A 19,367-nucleotide genomic window follows, 5' to 3' on the forward strand; every position below is an offset into this window, starting at 1 on the left:
TTGTCTCTAAGATAATAAACTCAAATTTTTATTGCAAGATAAAACCTGCATTATCGCATTATCTTTTCCTCGTTTATTGTGGCATAACCGAGCTGCTGACATTTAAAGGGGTTGTAAAACCTTGTGTTAAGGTGAAAAAAGCATTAAGGTGAAAAAACTTCTGTCACTGACCAGCCCCCCCTGTTTTACTCACCTGAGCCCATTCGCTCCCTCGGCAGAGACACACTCTACCTCTCTGCCCGGGATTCTGGGCTCTTGATTGGATCGATTGATAGCAGCGCAGCCATTGGCTCCCAGTGCTGTCAATCAAATCCAATGACATGGGCGCCGGGGGACGGGGCCGAGTCCGGCATTCTGTGTTTAGGGGGTTTATCGAAGCGAGGAGGAGCCGCGAGCACCACTGGGGGACTCCAGAAGACAATGATCGGGGCCACACTGTGCAAAATGAACTGACTGCACAGTGGAGGTAAGTATATGTTTTTTATTTAAAAAAAAAACAAAAAACTAGGGTTTACAACCCCTTTAAACTAGCAATTATTAGCAACTAGCAACTATTGTCTCTCAAATACATTCCCATGTTCTAATGTTTATTTAAAAAAAAAAAAACCTGCCTTGTGTCTCTCTCTTATATTGTAGCCAAACCAAACTATTTGGATACTGCCAAGCCACTGAATACTAATTGCAGCTATTATCTCTTAGATAACACATTATAATTTGTATAGCAAGATAAAATATGCCTTGTCCCTCCCTTATATATTGTGGCTTAACCAAGCTCATTACATACTGTTCAGCCACTGTACAATATTTGTGGTGATTGTTTCTCAGATAATACATTCTAATGTTTATATACTGAACAGCAAATATCTTTTAGATAACACTCTATTTTTTCACTGACAGTGTGGATTTCAAATCCCGAAATGCTACATCACCTGTGTGGGCACTGACAGCTAATCACCCTTGGAGGTGAGTACAGTGGGGATGGGGGTGGGTGTGGGGTGTCAGTTCACTCTTTATTTTTTTTCTGAAAAGGTAAACTAACCTTTTAAAGGCATCTAGCAAGCATTTAATTTATAGAATTTGTATATATCCAATGTTGCCCTCAAAGTTGCATTAACCGGTTCCCGACCAGCGCAAGCCGATGTACGTCGGCAGAATGGCACGGCTGGGCAAATGGGCGTACCTGTACGTCCATTTGAATTCCCCGCCGTGCCATTGCGAGCGCGTCGGCGGCGCGCGCGTGCGTCGGCCGGGAGCTCCGTGAGTTGGGTCGCGGGTCCCATGGACTCGATCGCCGCGGGGATACCCGCGATTGCCTTACAGAGAGGACGAACGGGGAGAAGCTGATGTAAACAGCATCTCCCCGTTCTGCCTAGTGACAAGTGTCACTGGATCTCTGCTCCCTGTCATCAGAGCAGAGATCAGTGACGTCACACACATGGCCCATCCCCCTACAGTTAGTAATCACTCCCCAGGACACACTTAACCCCTCCCTGCCCCCTAGTGGTTAACCCCTTCACTGCCAGTGTCATTTACACAGTAATCAGTGCATTTTTAATCGCACTGATCGCTGTATAAATGACAATGGTCCCAAAAATGTGTCAAAAATGTCCGACATGTCCGCCATAACGTCGCAGTCACAATAAAAATCGCTGATCGCCGCCATTACTAGTAAAAAAAAAATTATTAATAAAAATGCCATAAAACTATCCCCTATTTAGTAAACACTATAACGTTTGCGCAAACCAATTAATAAACTTATTGCGATTTTTTTTTTACCAAAAATATGTAGAAGAATACAATCGGCCTAAACTGAGGAAAAAAAATGTGTTTTTTTATATATTTTTGGGGGATATTTATTATAGCAAAATGTTAAAAAAAATGCGTTTTTTTCAAAATTGTCGCTCTTATTTTGTTTAAAGCGCAAAAAATAAAAATCGCAGAGGTGATCAAATACCACCAAAAGAAAGCTCTATTTGTAGGAAAAAAAGGACGTCAATTTTGTTTGGGAGCCACGTCGCACGACCGCGCAATTGTCAGTTAAAGTGACGAAGTGCCGAATCGCAAAAAACGCTCTGGTCAGGAAGGGGGTAAAAGCAAATACCATGGGTTTAAACTGTAGCCAGTCAATGTAGCATGAAGTAAAGCGCTATGAACATGCTAAGGCTTCATGTACACGAAAAGTTTTAAAACCTCTCCTGAACGATTTAACTTGACAGATAGTAACCAACGTTTAAAAAACATCTGTTGTGCTGCATTTACATGCCGCATTTAGCCACATCTAGTAGCGTTTGCGTTTAGAAGCGTTTTTTGCATTGCAAATAGTCAAAAATTTATCTCCATTAAAAACGCCTGTAAACAAAACTTGGCTAAATGTGAGTTACTGCGTTTACATGTCTTTACAAGCTGTTACAGGCATTTGGCGTTTCAGATGCCTCTAAACATCCATCCTGAATGCATTTTTTCGCTTTCCAAAAAAATGCTTCTAAACTCAACTGCCTAGAAATGACTATAAACGACCCTGTGTACATGTACTGATAAGATAACATTGAGGAGAGTTTAGGGGCAGCTGAAAAAAACTCCCAACTGCTCCTAAGTGTACCAGCAGCAGTTTACATGAGGCCTAACAGTTGCAGTTATGGTGTAGTACTTTATTTAAAAATGTCAACAAATTTGCTAAGTATAAGCATAATAAACATTTGGATTTATTAAATATAACTTTATGACTATTGTATCTATTTAAAAACAGGAGATGTTATCTTTATTATGGGTCTCATACTTATCAAGGCATTTGGAATAAAGGAAATATTTTAAAGACCTTGATAAATGAGGACGTGTGTCTTAGGGCCTGATTATTTGGCGGTCTTTATCAATGTTATTGTAAAACATGTATAGCACTTATTCATATGCCATTTCATCTTTAAAGCAGCTTACTCTGAGTTGCACGTGATTGGCACAACCTAAATATTTCTTTAGCACAGATAGTGAAATGTACTGCAAAGTTCTTTCCTAAACCTTCAAATTTAACCATACTGGGAAAGCGCTAATTGGTTACAAGTTAGTTTGTACTTTTATATACCCCCCAAAAAATATATATATGTACAGTGGGGATGGAAAGTATTCAGATCCCCTTAAATTTTTCACTCTTTGTTATATTGCAGTCATTTGCTAAAATCATTTAAGTTCATTTTTTTTCCTCATTAATGCACACACAGCACCCCATATTGACAGAAAAACACAGGATTGTTGACATCTTTGCAGATTTATTAAAAAAGAAAAACTGGAATATCACATGGTCCTAAGTATTCAGACCCTTTGCTGTGACACTCATATATTTAAGGTGCTGTCCATTTCTTCCGATCATCCTTGAGATGGTTCTACACCTTCATTTGAGTCCAGCTGTGTTTGATTATACTGATTGGACTTGATTAGGAAAGCCACACACCTGTCTATATAAGACCTTACAGCTCACAGTGCATGTCAGAGCAAATGAGAATCATGAGGTCAAAGGAACTGCCTGAAGAGCTCAGAGACAGAATTGTGGCAAGGCACAGATCTGGCCAAGGTTACCAAAAAATTTCTGCTGCACTTAAGGTTCCTAAGAGCACAGTGGCCTCCATAATCCTTAAATGGAAGATGTTTGGGATGACCAGAACCCTTCCTAGAGCTGGCCGTCCGGCCAAACTGAGCTATCGGGGGAGAAGAGCCTTGGTGAGAGAGGTAAAGAAGAACCCAAAGATCACTGTGGCTGAGCTGCAGAGATGCAGTCGGGAGATGGGAGAAAGTTGTAGAAAGTCAACCATCACTGCAGCCCTCTACCAGTCGGGGCTGTATGGCAGAGTTGCCCGAAGGAAGCCTCTCCTCAGTGCAAGACGCATGAAAGCTTGCATGGAGTTTGCTAAAAAAACACCTGAAGGACTCCAAGATGGTGAGAAATATGAGAAATAAGATTCTTTGGTCTGATGAGACCAAGATAGAACTTTTTGGCCTTAATTCTAAGCGGTGTGGAGAAAACCAGGCACTGCTCATCACCTGTCCCAACAGTGAAGCATGGTGGTGGCAGCATCATGCTGTGGGGGTGTTTTTCAGCTGCAGGGACAGGACGACTGGTTGCAATCGAGGGAAAGATGAATGCGGCCAAGTACAGGGATATCCTGGAAGAAAACCTTCTCCAGAGTGCCCAGGACCTCAGACTAGGCCGAAGGTTTACCTTCCAACAAGACAATGACCCTAAGCACACAGCTATAATAATGAAGGAGTGACTTCACAACAACTCCGCGACTGTTCTTGAATGGCCCAGCCAGAACCCTGACTTAAACCCAATCGAGCATCTCTGGAGAGACCTAAAAATGGCTGTCCACCAAAATTTACCATCTACCCTGACAGAACTGGAGAGGATCTGCAAGGAGGAATGACAGAGGATCCCCAAATCCAGGTATGAAAAACTTGTTGCATCTTTTCCAAAAAGACTCATGGCTGTATTAGATCAAAAGGGTGCTTCTACTAAATGCTGAGCAAAGGGTCTGAATACTTAGGACCATGTGATATTTCAGTTTTTCCTTTTTAATAAATCTGCAAAAATGTAAACAATTTTGTGTTTTTCTGTCAATATGGGGTGCTGTGTGTACATTAATGAGGAAAAAAAATGAGCAATTTAGCAAATGGCTGCAATATAACAAAGAGTGAAAAATTTAAGGGGGTCTGAATACTTTCCGTCCCCACTGCAAGTATTACCAAACATTTAAAGGCGACAGCAGAAGTTGTCCTGCCTGTTTCCTTTAGAGGCTAAGTCTGCCTTTTGAGAAAAAAATACATGGACATACTGTATATTTGCAGCAAAAAATATGCATTCATAATTTTTTTTGCACACGAGCCTGCAAAGCATGGCAATCACGATCACTGGATCACGGGAACAATGTCAGGCTCCTGCGGACTCTTTCTCCAGCTACATGCTGGAGCAAATGCCAATGGACTCCACGTGCTGTTAACTAGGGATGAGCCGAACACCCCCCTGTTCGGTAGGCACCAGAACAAGCGAACAGGCAAAAAATTTGTTCGAACACGCGAACACCGTTAAAGTCTATGGGACACGAACATGAATAATCAAAAGTGCTAATTTTAAAGGCTTATATGCAAGTTATTGTCATAAAAAGTATTTGGGGACCTGGGTCCTGCCCCAGGGGACATGGATCAATGCAAAAAAAAGTTTTAAAAACGGACGGTTTTTCAGGAGCAGTGATTTTAATAATGCTTAAAGTGAAACAATAAAAGTGTAATATCCCTTTAAATTTCATACCTGGGGGATGTCTATAGTATGCCTGTAAAGGGGCGCATGTTTCCCATGTTAAGAACAGTCTGACAGCAAAATGATATTTCAAAGGAAAAAAAGTCATTTAAAACTACTCGCAGCTATTAATGCATTGCCGGTCCGACAATACACATAGAAGTTCATTGATAAAAACGGCATGGGAATTCCCCACAGGGGAACCCTGAACCAAAATTTAAAAAAAAAATGACGTGGGGGTCCCCCTAAATTCCATACCAGGCCCTTCATGTCTGGTATGGATATTAAGGGGAACCCCGGACAAAATTGGAAAAAAAAATGACGTGGGGGGTCCCCCTAAATTCCATACCAGACCCTTCAGGTCTGGTATGGATTTTAAGGGGAACCCCGCGCCAAAATTTAAAAAAAAAACGGCGTGCCCCCCCCCCCCAAATCCATACCAGACCCTTATCCGAGCGCGCAACCTGGCAGGCCGCAGGAAAAGAGGGGGGACGAGAGAGCACCCCCCTCCTGAACCGTACCAGGCCACATGCCCTCAACATTGGGAGGGTGCTTTGGGGTAGCCCCCCAAAACACCTTGTCCCCATGTTGATGAGGACAAGGGCCTCATCCCCACAACCCTGGCTGGTGGTTGTGGGGGTCTGCAGGCAGGGGGCTTATCAGAATCTGGAAGCCCCCTTTAACAAGGGGACCACCAGATCCCGGCCCTCCCCCCTTTGTGAAATGGTAAGGGGGTACTTACCCCTACCATTTCACTAAAAAACTGTCAAAAATGTTAAAAATGACAAGAGACAGTTTTTGACAATTCCTTTATTTAAATGCTTCTTCTTTCTTCTATCTTCTACCTTCCTTCAGTTTCTTCCTCCATCTTCTTCTTCTTCTGGTTCTTCTGGTTCTTCTGGCTCTTCTGGTTCTTCCTCCGGTGTTCTCGTCCAGCATCTCCTCCGCGGCGTCGGCGTCTTCTTCCCTTCTTCTCCTCGGGCCGCTCCACATCCATGATGGCATGGAGGGAGCCTCCCGCTCTTCTCTTCATCTACTTCCCTTCTTCATCTTCATCTCTTCTTCTCCGGGCCGCTCCGCATCCATGGTGGCATGGAGGGAGGCTCCCGCTGTGTAACGCTTCTCCTCTTCTGACAGTTCTTAAATAATGGGGGGCGGGGCCACTCGGTGACCCTGCCCCCTTTGACACACGGTGACTTGACGGGACTTCCCTGTGGCATTCCCTGTGACGCCATGGAATTTAGGGGGACCCCCCACGTCATTTTTTTTAAAATTTTGATTCGGGGTTCCCCTGTGGGGAATTCCCATGCCATTTTTATCAATGAACTTCTATGTGTATTGTCGGACCGGCAATGCATTAATAGCTGCGAGTATTTTTAAATGACTTTTTTTCCTTTGAAATGTAATTTTGCTGTCAGACTGTTCTAAACACGGTAAACATGCGCCCTTTTACAGACATACTATAGACACCCCCCAGGTACGAAATTTAAAGGGATATTACACTTTTATTGTTTCACTTTAAGCATTATTAAAATCACTGCTCCCGAAAAAACGGGCGTTTTTAAAACTTTTTTTTGCATTGATCCATATCCCCTGGGGCAGGACCCAGGTCCCCAAACACTTTTTATGACAATACCATGAATATAAGCCTTTAAAATTAGCACTTTTGATTTCTCCCATAGACTTTTAAAGGGTATTCCGTGGCATTCGAATTTGCCGCGAACACCCCAAATTGTTCGCTGTTCGGCGAACTTGCGAACAGCCGATGTTCGAATCAAACATGAGTTCGACTCGAACTCGAAGCTCATCCCTACTGTTAACACTGCACTTGTATTACATTGAGAAGTACAATTGTACAGATAAAAGACCCACAAAATTCAAGTGTGACAGAGACTGGGGAGAAGACCCTTGGCATACTGTCACTAGGAAGGCATTTTTGGAATGGGTGTGTCCGCTTGCCACCTTGTTACATGTTAAACCATGAGTATATTTCTTGCTGTCATTAGGGATGAGATTTGGGCTCAGGTCCAGCTTGGATTCAGCAAGAACCTGAGCTGTTCACAGTTCACTGACTGGGCAATCTAAGTTGCCAAATTTGGACAGTTTCTCTGGCTGCTGCAGCCATATGTCATTCATTTAGTGACGGTATAACTAGCACCACTGAATAACAGCTTCTGGCCACGCAGCTGCCTGCTTGTTTCAAGAAACAAGATAACAGGATTCCTAGGTGAAGTAATTGACCATCCAGCATCCCCAAACGGTTTGTTGACATTAAGCAAGCCAGTGAAGGAGCTGTGACAGTGGGAGAGGATTATCGTGGCGCAGGTTGCTGTTTTTTTAGACAGCGGAACAATGCTCATTGTGACTGGCAATGGACTTACATCAATAGACAGAGTGATTGACATTGGATTTACATTGTGGGACATGTTTCTTTGGGGGAGGGTTTAATAACATTCCTTCTTAAGGTGTAGGTGATTTTTTTACTATTTTACTTTATTTTTTTGTAAATTAGTAACAAGAGGTACTATGTCCCCCTTACTCATTCATATATGAGGTAGGGCTGGATATGTGGGAGCTCCCTGATCTTAAAGGGGTTTCCAGTATCCAATAAGTCCCCTTTCCTGCATCCATTTGGCAAGGAATGTGGGGATGAAACTCTATTCCCATCAATGTGTCTAGTATGATTTTTTAGGATGATCCTACTTGTGAGGTTAACATTAAAAATCCATATTGAGGTGCTGTAGCTCAGCTCTAGGTACGTACCTACATATCTGGTGGGAATGTGAGAGAATACGCCTTTTCTGGACTCAGGTATAGCAAAATTTATGAGGACCCTCTATTACACACCCCAGCTATTGCTCTCCTTCTATGTTACCTGGCTCTGTGACATCCCAGAAACGGAGCCTCCTCTGTTTCTTTTTATCCGGAGCATGAAAGCTCATCCCTCTATATTGGCAGACTGAAACTACTCCATTATCTTTGTGGGTTTCTACTGTGAATGACATGATGCAAATGTAGGAAATGCTGGCTCTTGATAATCATACTTTTGACAAATACAAGGTCTTATAGTATGTTTGGATCCACTTCTCTTCCTCTGACACCCTCGCAGACATGCTCTCCACCCTGGCAAGTACATCCCCAGCCCTTCCCTGATCCAGGATTTCAGTGAAGCAGTTTTGAAGCACCCTGTCCCCGATACCTCTCCTACTAGTTTTCTGCTTCTTTATGATATGTCATTACTATTGAGACGCCACTCTCTTGATCCTACAGGTCCCAATAGACCCATTGTCTCCAGAGTATCATCCCAGTTCCCCCCCCCCTTTTCTACTCCCTGGCGGCCCTGTGTAGTGTGTTCCGGCGTGCTTAGAGAGAGAGAGAGAGACAGTGTCATTTCATTTGAGTTAGCTAGATTAGGCAGGACAGTCAGTGAGTTAGCTGCACTTACAGTGTATTGTGTATATATATATGCATCCCAGGTGTTGCATATATATATATATATATATATATATATATATATATATATATATATACACTGTATTCAGTTTAGCTAGATCCGTTCCTGTTATCTTCCTACTCACAGGCAGGCTTGTCTTGTTACAGTATTTACAGCTACCTAAAGAAAATTGCTGGTGTTCTTTTGATCCTATTAGTACCACAGTCAGGCAGCTAGACTATTTACAGTTAGTGTAGTGCGTCCTCCTCACAGTGTTCAGTTAAAGCTACAAGTTAGTTTAGTGTGACCTCTTCACAGTGTTCAGCTAAAACTATAAGTTAGTGTAGTGCACAGTGTTCAGCTAAAGCTACAAGTTAGGGTAGTGCGTCCTCCTCACAGTGTTCAGCTAAAGCTACAAGTTAGTTTAGTGTGACCTCTGCACAGTGTTCAGCTAAAGCTACAAGTTAGTGTAGTGCATCCTCCTCACAGTGTTCAGCTAAAACTACAAGTTAGTGTAGTGAGACCTCTGCACAGTGTTCAGCGAAAACTACAAGTTAGTGTTTGTGCAACCTCTGCACAGTGTTCAGCTAAAGCTACAAGTTAGTGTAGTGCGTCCTCCTCACAGTGTTCAGCTAAAACTACAAGTTAGTGAAGTGAAATCTCTGCACAGTGTTCAGCTAAAGCTACAAGTTAGTGTAGTGCGTCCTGCTCACAGTGTTCAGCTAAAACTACAAGTTAGTGTAGTGTGACCTCTGCACAGTGTTCAGCTAAAGCTACAAGTTAGTGTAGTGAGACCTCTGCACAGTGTTCAGCTAAAGCTACAAGTTAGTGTAGTGCGTCCTGCTCACAGTGTTCAGCTAAAACTACAAGTTAGTGTAGTGCGACCTCTGCACAGTGTTCAGCTAAAGCTACAAATTAGTTTAGTGTGACCTCTGCACAGTGTTCAGCTAAAGCTACAAGTTAGGGTAGTGCGTCCTCCTCACAGTGTTCAGCTAAAGTTACAAGTTGGTGTAGTGTGTTCTCCTCATAGTGTTCAGCGAAAACTACAAGTTAGTGTAGTGCGACCTCCTCTAAAGCTACAAGTTAGGGTAGTGCATCCTCCTCACAGTGTTCAGCTAAAGCTACAAGTTGGTGTAGTGTGTCCTCCTCACAGTGTTCAGCGAAAACTACAAGTTAGTGTAGTGCTACCTCTGCACAGTGTTCAGCTAAAGCTACAAGTTAGTGTACTGCGTCCTCCTCACAGTGTTCAGCTAAAACTACAAGTTAATGTAGTGAGACCTCTGCACAGTGTTTAGCTAAAGCTACAAGTTAGTGTAGTGCGACCTCCTCACAGTGTTCAGCTAAACCTACAAGTTATTTTTTTGCGAGCTCTGCACAGTGTTCAGCTAAAGCTACCTGTAGAAGGTTGGTGGTGCTTTCCTGATCCTATCACTACCGCAGGCAGCTAAATAAGCTACAAGTTATTTTTTGGCGAGCTCTGCACAGTGTTCAGCTAAAGCTACCTGTAGAAGGTTAGTGGTGTTTTCCTGATCCTATCACTTCCGCAGGCAGCTAAATAAGCTACAAGTTAGTGTAGTGCGAGCTCTGCACAGTGTTCAGCTAAAGCTACCTGTAGAAGGTTGGTGGTGTTTTCCTGATCCTATTACTACCGCAGGCAGCTAAATAAGCTACAAGTTAGTGTAGTGCGAGCTCTGCACAGTGTTCACTTAAAGCTACCTGAAGAAGGTTGGTGGTGTTTTCCTGATCCTATCACTACAGCAGGCAGCTAAATAAGCTACAAGTTAGTGTAGTGCGAGCTCTGCACAGTGTTCAGCTAAAGCTACCTGAAGGTTGGTGGTGTTTTCCTGATCCTATCACTACCGCAGGCAGCTAAATAAGCTACAAGTTATTTTTTGGCGAGCTCTGCACAGTGTTCAGCTAAAGCTACCTGTAGAAGGTTGGTGGTGTTCTCATACTACAGGCAGGCAGTTGATTTTGCTAGCTGCAGTATCAGTACATATATATATATATATCCCAGCTTAGTGCAGCTACAGGCCATTAGTATGTCTGGAAGGCCAACAAGGAGAGGCAGACAGTCACAAGCCAATAAAAGGGGGCAAGCAGGCTCTGTGTCTAGAGGCAACAGTGCTGGTCATGGAGACAGTGCATCCTCATCAGCACGTGGCCGTGGGACACGCTTGGCCTTTTTTTTGGCAGCTGGCCGTGTTGAGCCGCAACATGCGGAAGACTTGGTCGAGTGGATGACCAAGCCGTCCTCATCCTCCTCATCCTCTCTCACTCATGCTCAGGGTACTTTGTCTGGCAAAGCAGCGGCCTCTTCCCTCGGCTCAATGTCATCAGTGACTCCTTCCCTAGCCCCACCATGTCCTCCTGAGGAGTCCCTCGAACTGTTTGACCACAGTGTTGGGTACATGCTTCAGGAGGATGCCCAGAGTTTGGAAGGCTCTGATGATGATTCTGAGCTAGATGAAGGCAGTAACGTGAGCACGAACAGAGGGGGTGCCCAAGAAGGACAGCAATCTGGCAGTCATGCTCCCCCTGCTGCAGCATACTGCCAGGTTTGCTCCAGTGATGAGGAGGGAGGGGATGACGAGGTCACTGACTCAACGTGGGTGCCTGATAGGAGAGAGGAGGAGGAGGAGGAGGCACATCCCCAACGAGGCAGGATGCCCTCCAGGGGCCAGCCTAAGGGCAGCACGCTGACTGCATCACACCCCAAAGCTCCGCATATGCAGGACGCTGCAGTCTCTGCACGTTATTCAAAAAGTTCTTTGTTGTGGGCCTTTTTTGAGACGAGTGCATCAGATCGCACAGCTGCTATTTGCAAAATATGTCTCAAGCGTATCTCGCGTGGCCAAAACATCTCCCGCTTAGGCACCACATGCTTGACCAGACATAAGTTGACCTGCCATGCAGTTCATTGGCAAGCGTATCTAAAAGACCCACACCAAAGAACAAAGAGGACCTCTCCTTGCTCCTCATCAGCTGAGATCTGTAACCCCACTATACCTTCAGTCCTCTCTGAGACCTGCACTGAGAGGAATGAAGGTGTAGAATTAGGTGTGTCACAGCCAAGTACTTGTGGGCAATCTGCTTTTGGTACACCGACGTCAGATTGTATTAGGCAAATTTCCCTGCCCCAGCTGCTGCACCGCCGAAAGAAGTTCGCTCCCAGCCATCCACATGCCCAGCGGTTGAATGCTAGCTTGGCAAAATTGCTAGCACTTCAACTGCTGCCTTTTCAGTTGGTAGACTCTGCCCCCTTCCATGAGTTTGTGGAATGTGCGATTCTTCAGTGGCAAGTACCCAAACGCCACTTTTTCTCACGGAAGGAGATTCCGGCTCTCTACCGGCATGTGGAAGGCAATGTCTTGACCTCGCTGGACAGGGCAGTCAGTGGTAAGGTGCATATAACCCTGACTCATGGTGCAGCAGGCATGGACAGGGACGTTACCTAAGTTTCACCGTGCATTGGGTGACTCTGCTGGCAGCTGGGAAGGATGCAGAACAAGGTGCAGTAGTGTTGGAGGTTGTTCCGCCACCACGCCTCCAAAATGCCACTACTAATGATTGTGACACACCTCTCTCCCCCTCCTCTTCTTCTTCCTCCATGGCCTCTTCCTGTGATTTGTCTTCGGAACCAGCGGTGCTCTGCAGGCGTTCAAGGGGCTACGCAAGTACGCAGGCCAAAAGATGCCATGCGGTGCTTGAGCTGGTGTGCTTGGGGGACAGGAGCCACACTGGGGCAGAGGTTCTGTCAGCTCTGCAGGGGCAGGTTCAGAGGTGGTTGATGCCACGCCAACTTAAGACAGGAATGGTGGTTTGCGACAATGGCACCAACCTCCTCTCTGCCCTCCGACAGGGACAAATGACCCATGTGCCCTGTTTGGCTCACGTCCTTAACTTGGTGATGCAGCGGTTCTTGGGCAGGTACCCGGGCTTACAGGATGTCCTGAGATAGGCCAGGAAAGTCTGTGTGCATTTCCGCTGGTCATATAATGCCAGTGCTCAGCTGGCGGACCTCCAGAAGGAGTTTAACCTGCCCAAGAACCACCTAATCTGTGACATGCCCACCAGGTGGAACTCAACGTTGCCCATGCTGCAGCGGATGCACACGCAGCAGAGGGCCATCAATGAGTACCTGTGCGACTATGGCACCAGGACAGGGTCAGGGGAGCTTGTTTTTTTTCCCCACGCCAGTGGGCATGATCAGGGATGCATGCACTATCCTGTCACCATTTGAGGAGGCCACAAGGATGGTGAGCAGTGACAGTACATACATCAGTGACACTGTCCCCCTTGTCCACCTGTTGGAGCACACGCTGCGTGGAATAATGGACAGGGCACTTGAGGCAGAACAAAGGCAGGAAGAGGAGGACTTCCTTAGCTCTCAAGGCCCCCTTTATCCAGACAGTGTTCCTGCGTGCCCGCCGATCACACAGGAAGAGGGCGAGGAGGAGGAGGAGGAGGATTGTGTCAGTATGGAGGTGGAGTCTGGCACTCAGCATCAGCAGCAGTCTTTAAGGGATCAGTCCCAAGAAACACATGGACTTGTACGTGGCTGGGAGGAGGTGGCTGTGGACCATGTTGTCCTTAGTGACCCAGAGGACTCCGGACCGAATGCCTCAGCAAATGTACGCTGCATGGCCTCCCTGATCCTGCAAAGCCTGCGTAAGGATCCTCGTATTCGTGGTATCAAGGAGAAGGACCAATACTGGCTGGCAACCCTCCTTGATCCACGTTACAAGGGTAAGGTTGCGGACCTTATCTAGCCGTCGCAGAGGGAGCAGAGGATGAAACATCTTCAGGAGGCCTTGCAGAAAGGTCTGTGCAACGCGTTCCCAGAGACTGGGAGGTTACAAACTCCTGTTTCTGGACAACGTGTTGCTGAGGCTTCGGTCAGTCAAAGAAGGAGCAGTGGAGAAGGTGGCCGCCTGACCAATGCGTTCAGACAATTTTTTAGTCCGCAGCCCCAAGGTATGATCGGTTCCAGCAACCATCGCCACCGTCTGTTTTACATGGTGCAGGAATACCTAGGGGCAAGATCTGACTTGGACACCTTTCCCACCGAAAATCCTCTGGGTTACTGGGTCTTGAGGATGGATCACTGGCCAGAGCTTGCACAGTATGCAATTGAGCTACTGGCCTGTCCTGCATCCAGCGTTCTTTTGGAACGCACATTCAGTGCTGCTGGAGGCTTTGTAATCAATCACAGGGTGCGTCTGTCCACCGACTCGGTCGATCGACTGACCTTCATAAAGATGAATCAGTCTTGGATCACCACCAGCTACCAAGCACCTGATGCTGATGTAACCAAATAATTTTTTTTGAAATCTCAGATCCCTTCAAAGACTGCTTATGCTGATGCTGAGTGACTATCCTGAGTAATTATCCTCTTCCTCCTCAATGATCATGCTGATAGCTTGTAAGAACATTTTTGGTTCTGGGCGCCGCCACCAGTGCCTAAGGCCCAATTTTTCAGCCCCTGTTTAACAGGGGCGTGTAATTACAATTTTTGATGCAATACTTTGCAGCAGGGCTCATTCCTGCGTTCCAACTAGAGTATCTGTGAGGGGTTGCAGTGTTGTGGCACCAGCACCAGTGCCTAAGGCCTAATTTTTCAGCCCCTGTTTAACAGGGGCGTGTAATTACAATTTTTGATGCAATACTTTGCAGCAGGGCTCGTTACTGCGTTCCAACTAGAGTATCTGTGAGGGGTTGCAGTGTTGTGGCACCAGCACCAGTGCCTAAGGCCTAATTTTTCAGCCCCTGTTCAACAGGGGCATGTAATTACAGTTCTTGATCTAATATTTCACAGCAGGGCCTGTTTCTGCGCCCACCAAGAGCGAGTGAGGACTTACAGTGTTGTGGCAGCAGCACCACCACCAAAGGTCTAATTTTTCAGCCCCTGTTCAACAGGGGCATGTAATTACAATTCTTGATCTAATATTTCACAGCAGGGCCCTTTTTTGCGCCCGCCAAGAGCGAGTGAGGACTTACAGTGTTGTGGCACCAGCACCACCACCACCAAAGGCCCAATTTTTCAGCCCCTGTTAAACAGGGGCATGTATTTACAATTCTTGATCTAATATTTCACAGCAGGGCCCGTTTCTGCGCCCACCAAGAGTGAGTGAGGACTTACAGTGTTGTGGCACCAGCACCACCACCAAAGGCCCATTTTTTCAGCCCCTGTTCAACAGGGGCATGTAATTACAATTCTTGATCCAATATTTCACAGCAGGGACCGTTTCTGCGCCCACCATGAGCGAGTGAGGACTTACAGTGTTGTGGCACCAGCACCACCACCACCAAAGGCCCAATTTTTCTGCCCCTGTTCAACAGTGGCATGTAATTACAATTCTTGATCTAATATTTCACAGCAGGGCCCTGTGAGGGCTTACAGTGTTGTGGCCACAACAACACCTAAGGCCCAAATTTCTGCTGAGTATATAGGGCAGGCCCCTACTTTCAAACATGCAACTTACAAACGACTCCTACTTGCAAACGGAAGGAGACAACAGGAAGTGAGATGAAATCTACCCCTAGGAAGGGAAATTCTCTCCTGTAAGAGTTAATATGGGAAAAAACATTTCTCCTTTCCACTGATGCTTTATCACCAATCCTTGTTTCACAAAAAACCCCAAATTTTCAAAAAACATTTGGCATTGGGACAAAAAGTGAGGTTCAATCTTCTGAAGAGGAGCACAGACAGCAAAACAAATGTCACAGGGGTGATGTTTTCCAAAAAGCTTAAAAAAGATTTTTTTGGCTGGAGCTAAACACATTAAAAATGTACCCGTTCAAAATTACAAACAGATTCTACCCAACAACAAACCTACAGTCCCTGTCTTGTTTGCACCACCTGTATACTGCTGTTCAGAGTATATAGGGCCTGGTGGCCCCACACCTTTCCTTTTTTTAATTTGGGTGCGGGGTTCCCCTTAATATCCATACAAGACCCAAAGGGCCTGGTAATGGACTGGGGTGTACCCACGCCGTTTGTCTCACTGATTTTCATCCATATTACCAGGACCCGACATTACATTAAAGCCACAAGCAGTTTTAAATTACTTTTTTTCCTTTAAAAAAGACATTTTGTGCAGGGACTGTTCTAAGCATGGGAAACACACGCCACTTTACAGGCATACTATAGACACCCCCCAGGTGCGATATTTAAAGGAACGTTTCACTTTTTTTTTTTTTTTTTACTTTAAGCATCATTAAAATCACTGCTCCGGAAAAAACAGACGTTTTTACAACTTTTTTTTGCATTGATACATGTCCCCTGGGGCAGGACCTGGGTCCCCAAACCCTTTTTAGGACAATACCATGAAAATTAACCTTTAAAATGAGCACTTTTGATTTCGAACGTTCGCGTCCCATAGACGTCAATGGGGTTCTAACATTCGTGTGAATTTTCGCTCTGTTCGCAGGTTCTGGTGCGAACCGAACCGGGGGGTGTTCGGCTCATCCCTAGAGCCTAGACTAGGTCACTAGATGTCATATCTTATTGCCAGTTTTGACGTATTATAGCTCAATTAATGGTTTTGTTAGTAGTTTTACTTTTTTGTGTTTTGTGGGTACTTAGTTGTATGTGTAAGCATAGGGTGTATATGTTGGTTATTGAAATGTAATCATTGTGTAATTTTGGCAAATCATGCTTGTATGCAATTTTCCTTTTTATATAATAAACCAATAACTGTAATATTTGAAAATGAATCCATATACATGTAGCCGGGTGCTGGATACCTACCTATTCCTGCAATCAGAAGATGCTGTGTGGCATTGTTTCAGGGGGAGCTGTTTCCCTCTAGTGTTCCAGTGTGGGATGTCCTGTTGCTTTCTTAATCAGAGACAAAACAGAGCAAAGCATCTTGGGACATGTAGTTTATATGGATAGGATTTGCCCTCTGACTGTATTATGTGAAACTACAACTACCAGCTGGCTGATGGAGAAGAGCAGACCGCTGGGAGAGGCTATAAGAGGGTAGGCTTGAGGCCTGGCACGCTCTCTTGGGACCGGCGTAGAGCTGCATGCAGGGAATTTGTTACAGGGTGAGCTGCAGATGAATTGCGGCCTGCTCTAGCAGAGTTACCCAGCGGATATCTGGAAAAACGCCTGCAGACAGTTCCCCTTCACAGTCCTGTTCCATCCATCCTGCAGAGATATCGGATTCGTGTGAGCCGAGGTGCGGTGCGGCGGAGGCCGGATGTCATCCCTTGAGCCACATTCCTGAGAGGTCATCATTATCGTAGACCATCATCATTATCATCATCTCCTGTTCCAGTGTGGTGAGCGGGGGATAGCCCAGTCTTATAGACACTGTATATAGACACCATTGTCTCCTGCACTCATTACCATCTTTAGTTCAAGGATTTGTATCAACATATCATAAACACTATATACAGACATCTTTATCATCCATTGTTCTGCTGTTGCTTGTAGTTCCACAGAATGTAACACCTTTAAATCAGTGATCACTGTGAATCCAATTACAGTTTTGATTTACACAGGAATATTGTCTGCTGGTTATACACCAGCTGTTGGATCAGCTACTTTGCTTTACCATTCAATATTTCTTGAATACAATTAAACACCTAAGAGCTAGCTAGTGATTTGCCGGATTGCCATACAGCAACACAAGACTACTTTCACCTCCCTCCCCACTTCAGGGATTTGTTTTGTTGAAGCTTGTAGAGCCGCAGTTGACCAAGAACTCTCTGTAAGAGCAGGTTGAATTGTAATACAGTTCCCGTTTGCTAAAAGTTGTACTTGTTTATCTACTGTTTTTGCATTTATGTGTGAAGGAGCAGTAGAGAGGGGTCTGCCACTCATAAGAGCCTGTCCTCTGCTCTCCTGTAGCCTATTCTCATAGGCATTATATGCACTTATTTGAGCATAGAGATTATAGTGTTCACTGTTGAATGTTTAAATCTTAGAGTTGATAGTTGTTTCGCTATCAATAACATTCTTTGGGAGACAACAACTTAAGGAGTAAACTTAAGTTAACTCTTTGATTTCTTTTCCTATCATCTCATTGAGTAAACTATTTCTGATTTAATCAATTCTGGTGTATTTCCTTTCTCCTGATGTTATCTAGTGCAGTGATCATCAATCCTGTCCTCAGGACCCACTAACAGGCCAGGTTTACAAGATAACTGAAATACATCACAGGAGATATCATTTGCTGCTCAGTGATTGCAGTATTCTAGTCTGCATCTCCCCAAGGTAATACATAAAACCTTGCCTGTTAGTGGGCCCTGAGGACAGGGTTGATGACCACTGATCTAGTGGGAAACAAATGTTTGAACCCAGGGTGTTAGAGGTGGCAGAGGACTCAATGGGTCAGGGCAACCAGAGGGGTACTAATTTATCTTGGGACCCTCAAGAGGGCAGCGCTACATACATATTGAAAAAAAGTGCCAGTCCAAATCACAATGTTAATGCGAAGTAATAGGTGATATAAAGTTGGAGGCTGCAGCAAAAGTTGAGTGAGAGGCAACAGCCGCTGTGACAGATGGGGTTTAACAATAGTTAGCAAGCTGTCAAAGGTGGACACTAGATTAACAAAGAAACACGTCAGGTGAAGCTGTATCTGTGACGTCATTACGCATGCTGGCGGGTCCCATGGCGGTGCATGGTTATGTATATACCACTTGTATAACTGCTATTTATGTATCCTTTTATTAAATTTGTTTTAAAGCTTACTGCACTATGAGGCTTCTCCCATTTTTTATTCCTAGATTGTTCATATGGCTGAGAGTGATATGTGAATTGCAAAGTTCCGGTCCTGAATATTCCTGTGATGACACTAATCTTGGGGCTGGCCAGTGGAGTTATCAGCTTTACCACATGCCTGACAGCGGGGTTATATGCTGTGTGCAGTTAAAAAGCGCTTCTGATCTCCTGTGTTCAGTCAATCTGGTAAGAGGCTCTGCATATCGATTACACTTTAGCACTGGAGCACTTTTTCCAATTTCTGCCACTAGAGGCATTTTGTATCACCTGGTATTACTTAGAATAAACATTGTGATTTGGACTTGGACTTTTTTTCACCCTATATATGGATTCATTTTCAAACATTTCAGTTATTGGTTTATTATATACAGAGCAAAACTGAGCTATTTACTTTATGAACTTTAAGGCCTCATGCACAATGGACATTTTTGGACTTTTTTACAGCTGCTGTTTTTAGCTTCGGATGTTTTTTTCTACAGTCAATAAACTCTCCAGCATGTTATTTTATGTGTCCATGCACACATAGGCTGTTATCAACTGTTTTTGGCTGGGGCATTTTTTGGCTGTAAAAAAACCCCCAAAATTAGTGGGTTCTGAGAGGCGCTTTTAAGCTGTAAAAACGCTTTAACGTCAAAAAACGCCTAAAAACGCTAATAAACACTCAAAAACGCAGCACACCTGCATTTAGCATTTTTGATCCATTGAAAAAAAAAAAAAAAAAAAAACGCTAACGCTAAAAAACGCTATTGCAAAAACGTTGAAAAACTCACTGCAAAGCTACTGCCGTTTTTATAACATTAAGATAATGTCCAGTATGCATGAGACCTAATAGTGCATGTGCACTTTTAGCAATACTGATTGATTATTGAGTTAACATTTTTTCACTGGTATCGAGAAAGCTTACGTCAAATTGT

The sequence above is a fragment of the Aquarana catesbeiana genome, linkage group LG01 (assembly GCF_042186555.1).
Source record: "Aquarana catesbeiana isolate 2022-GZ linkage group LG01, ASM4218655v1, whole genome shotgun sequence".
In the NCBI taxonomy this organism is placed as follows: Eukaryota; Metazoa; Chordata; class Amphibia; order Anura; family Ranidae; genus Aquarana; species Aquarana catesbeiana.